Source organism: Phyllobates terribilis, unplaced genomic scaffold, assembly GCF_046119375.1.
Source record: "Phyllobates terribilis strain yellow unplaced genomic scaffold, ASM4611937v1 Scaffold_12__6_contigs__length_324123572, whole genome shotgun sequence".
NCBI classification, from domain to species: Eukaryota; Metazoa; Chordata; class Amphibia; order Anura; family Dendrobatidae; genus Phyllobates; species Phyllobates terribilis.
Window position 1 is genome coordinate 201,791,614 of NW_027362772.1, and position 4,854 is coordinate 201,796,467.

A 4,854-nucleotide genomic window follows, 5' to 3' on the forward strand; every position below is an offset into this window, starting at 1 on the left:
ATAACCCTTCTTAGTTTTCAATCAAACTCCCTGGACTGCACAATTCCTCAGATGTGCTCTTCATCTATCCGAGCTTGCATCTGTCGTTATTATATCCTTGATCTGATCTGATCTGACCAAGGAACTCCCTGTGACAGATTCTCTATTTCCAACCACCATGTCATGGAGTCAATAGTCACCGGGGAAAGTGTTATCTTTCCCTCCAAACAGCCCTTGAGTCTTTTTTCGCCTTAGACTGTCCTGTTACAAATGCCTGGAGTGTATCTGGGCCCATTGAACTTGCAAGAAGTCATTGTCCCTAGTAGAGACATTGCCCTTCTTAGGGTCATAACAGGTTTTGTGACTGCTGCTGAGACTGTGGTCATGATCTTGTTCTTTTCTTCCGGCAGTAGACATGTCTGCTCGGTTGAGTTCAAGATAAGCCCTAAAAAAGACAAACTTCTGTGGTTCCAGCAGCCATCCCTGGTCAGACTGGTCCAGACTGCTATTAGTTGATAACTGCAGTGCTCTATTGACCTGCCGACTACTAGAAAATCATCCAAGTACGGGAGTATTTGCGTATTCTGCTCCTGGAGATGCGCTGCAACTTACAGTATAATTTTTGTAAATTCCCTCGGAGCCATAGCTAGGCATTTCCAGTACAGAGCTCTACCCTTTGGCCTAACTTGTTTGTTTACATACAAGGCCATCCTCAAGAATTTCTGATCCTCCACATGGATTGGGATGTGATAATAGGTGTCCTTCAGGTTTAGCACCCTCATAACAGTGTGGAAATAGCATCTTTATGGCCCATTTTAATGGACTCCATTTTGAAGGGCCAGTAGACTAGAAATTTGTTCAACCCTTTCAGGTTCAATATAGTCTTGAAAGTGCCATCACTTACAATCTCTTCCCTTGATCCTGTACTGGTACCTCCGTCAGTACTTGCTAGTGTACCAGATTCAAAACTTCCGTCTCCAGAGGCAGTTGTTCTCTAGGATCTCTGGTAGATGATATTCTGAAGGTGTGCCAGGAAACAGACTTGAAATTCAGTCTTAGCCCTGATCGTACTATCCCATGTATCCAGGCGCTGGATGAGAAATCTTTTCCCAAGCAGGCAGCCTTCCTCCTACCTGGGAAAGTCTGTCACTTGGAAGGCTTCCTCTACTCCAAGGAAGGGCCCACAAACATGAAACCTCCACTTTTTGGTTTCCTGTCTTTCCATTTCCCCTGATCTCTAGGGGATTTGTTCCGATTATAATCTTTTATGAAAGGATTTCCTATATTGTGGCATAGGCAAACTGGGAAATTCTTTCTTCTTGTCTTCCGCCTTGTCCAGTATATCATCTAGTGTTTGTCCGAAAAGAGTCTCCTTCACATGGAATGGAGCATTACTTGGCCTTAGATTGAACATCCCCCGGGCCAGCTCTTGAGCCATAGTGCTCTACGGGCTGCATTTGATAGGTTTGCCGACCTGACTGCCAACCTCACTGAGTCTGCCGAGGTGTCTGCTAGGAAAGCAGCTCCTTGCATTAACGAGAGATTAGACAGGATCTTATCCCTAGGGACGTTGTTCTTACTCTGATCTTCTAACTGAAGCAACCAAATCATCATTGATCTGACGTGCAGTTCCCGGCATGATCCTGCGCTGTTTCCTCTGTACGGACGGTGCTCTTCTCCCTGCTGTCAGTGTAGTGTTGTGCAGCAGGCGCCGGTGAGTCACTCAGCCTTCCCAGCGCCTGCACACAAATTCCCTGCTGCACAGCACTACACTGACAGCAGGGAGAAGAGCACCGTCCGTACAGAGGAAACGGCGCAGGCGCGGGATCCGGCCGGGAACTGCACGTCACAGGGCCCTGTGACGTGCAGGGGAGGTGGGGCGAGTATGGAAATAGGGCTAGTAGGCGGGCACTTCTTGGCATCCGGGGGACGCAAAGCTTAGCTTTTTTATTAAATTATTTCTGCTATTACACAGCAACCAGACCGCTAATATGGGCCATACAGGTAAGTATAGATTCACATTTCTATCACCTGTATGCCCATATTAGTGGTCTGAAAAGTCCCAGGGGCGACAGATTCCCCTTAAGAGTGTCCAGATCTTCAAAAGGGCAAGGTAAATCTCTTGGGTGACTTAGCCACCGCCAAATCTATCTTAGGGGTTTTGTCCCACATGGCCGCTTCTTCCTCAAACGGATACCTCCTTTTAGATGACTAGGGCAGCGGACCCTTTTTCCTCAGGCTTTATCCATGCCCTGTTAACCAGCATTTTATTTTTTAATTAACAGGAAATGTTCGTCTTTTCTTTTGTTTCAAACCCCCAAACATCATGTCCTGGACCGTTTTAGGGTTTTAGTATCTGATATGCCCATAGTGGTTCTAACTGATTTTACCAATTTATCCGTGTCTTCCATAGGAAAACACGGTCTTCCCCCTGTTTCACTATCAGAGGATGAGGAGGAGGAGGAAGAAGAGGAATCCGATTTGTCTCTATCTTCAGATATTACCGACTTGTCCGAATCAGCTGCCCGCTGTTTGGGCGTTTCCTCCTTTTTGCACCTTTCCTGCTGAATCAGTGCCTTAATGGAGTCTTTAACTTCTGCCCTAATTGCAGATTTTAAATCCAGGGAAAGTTGGAGGTTTCTTCAGAGATGGTCTTCTGAATACAATTTGGGCAGAGTTGCTTCGTACACATGCTGGGTAAGTTATACCCTGACAGCACACATTCTTTATTTTTTAGCTTGGCACTACACTTCTTAGGCCTTTCCTAGTAAAGAATACAGAGCGAAAAAGGACCTATTTAACATTGTGAACTTTTACGAAGATCACTCACCGTTCAATCTAGAGTACTGGAAATGGAGGCTGGATCAGTTCCCATGACCGTTCTCCCCTGGAGGTGGTGGCTGCTGCTCTTCTAGCATATCCATGGCATCAAGAGGAAAGCTGCAGGCCTCCACTGTTTGGTGGTCATCCCTCCACTATATACCGGAGGGATGCCACAGACACAGCTCTAGTGTCTGCTCCGTACCTCTGCCGGAAATCTCACATTATTTCTGGGTCAGACTCTTCTTTCCGGTGCACTGTGTGCAGGGAGCCATCTGGCGAGCCCTGCGCATGCGCAGACCAGGCATTTTACCGCTGTATTACATTCCGGTGCGCTCCGTCATCAGGGCGTGCCGTATACTTCACTAGTGTACCCTGCGCAGACCTGGACGGCTGTAAGGCTCACTTAGTCACCAGGGCATGTTGGACACCTCACTAGCACACCTTGCGCGTGCACAGACCTGGGCGGCCATGTTTGTGGCGCACTCCATACGTGGCACGCCAAACACGTACCCCGGCATGCGCAGACCTGGGTCAGCATGTCAGTCGGAGACTTTTCACAAAGAGGTTTACACGCAACTGCACACCCCAGCCTCCTGGCTGGCGGTGGTGTCTCCAGATCTGTCAGCATCCTTTACATTCTAGGTTCCTTTAAGGAAAGGAAACCAAAACTGATGCTGTGGGGAGGTAATGCCCTTTTATTCAGTAGTTTTTTTGTCCTGGATAGGCGGATACCCTCTCTCAGGTGGTACTGTCATGGGAGAAGTTGAAAAATAACAGGAAGACAGTTGCTAACTAATTAGCTACTACCTGCCTGTTTTACCTGGCACCGGATCAGAGCAATCACTGACCGCTATTCAGCTGCTCCACAACAGAGCAGCTCTTCGTCTTCTGGGCTGCTTTGTCAATAGGGCGTGACTGACAACATCACACTGATTGACAGCTGCATAACTGTGGAGCACCAGCTGTCAATCAGCAGTCACGCCCTGTTAATAGAGCAGAGCTGAAAAGAAGCCGCTGCTAAGTCGACGTGATGTCCGTATCTTTTAACAGCGGTCTGTGTCATGTTAGAATCAATATCATCCAAACTAAAGGAATTAACCAAATAGAATAATAGTTGGGCCATGTGTTCTTACACTCTGTGCACCACACCCAGACCAAACAAGTTCCTCCAGGGTTCCTATGTGAATACAAGTGGTTTTCACACTGAATTGTCCTCCCTTGAAGATCAGTCGATTACCATTTTTTCTCCTTCCCTACTTATTCTGATGTTAATGCCAGAGGAGGTAGCGTGTTGGCAACTTTTCTGCCTTCTGCTCCTCAGCACTTGGTGACCCCGCTCTGTAACTTTTCATGGTCCTCCCTTTATGGCAGAGTTGCTGCTGTTGCTAAACACTTCCACTTTTCATTTACTGGTTATGGTGGAAAAAATTTAGGAAGGAGGATATTTCATAGATTGACTTGTTACACCGGTGACTCCTATTACAGGACCGCACTGGTATCAGTCAGCTCTATAGGATAAGTCGTACTTTCACAAATGATAGCAAAGGCAGATGGCATGGCGTAGGGCTGGATTTTATACACCTTTGGGACTGGAACTGCATGAATAATCTGAATTCATTGATTAAGGAGTCCGTATTGTTTCTCAGGAGTGGGAGCCAGAACCAGGTGAGGAACAATCAGAGAATAGGTATAATAGAAACAAGTCACCAATTCTGAATTTATCACCCACTCCTGGTTTTGGCTCCCACTCCTGAGAAAACATACTGACCAAATATTGACCAAATCCTGATAGTGAGGCCACGGAATAGACATGTGTCCCAGTAATTTGGGACATAATATGAATCTTTATTTTTCTAATAAAAATACCAGATACAGATTGGAGAGAAATATTATTTTAATGTGAAGAAAATCTGATAAAGTGCAACATAACTGAGAAAACCCCTTGAATTCAGGAATACTTTAAATTAATTTTTCTTAATTAGTCCCAGTATAGATTAAGCTCTGACGAAAACAAGACAATATATTCTGGAAGAGATGAAGACAGTAGGCACG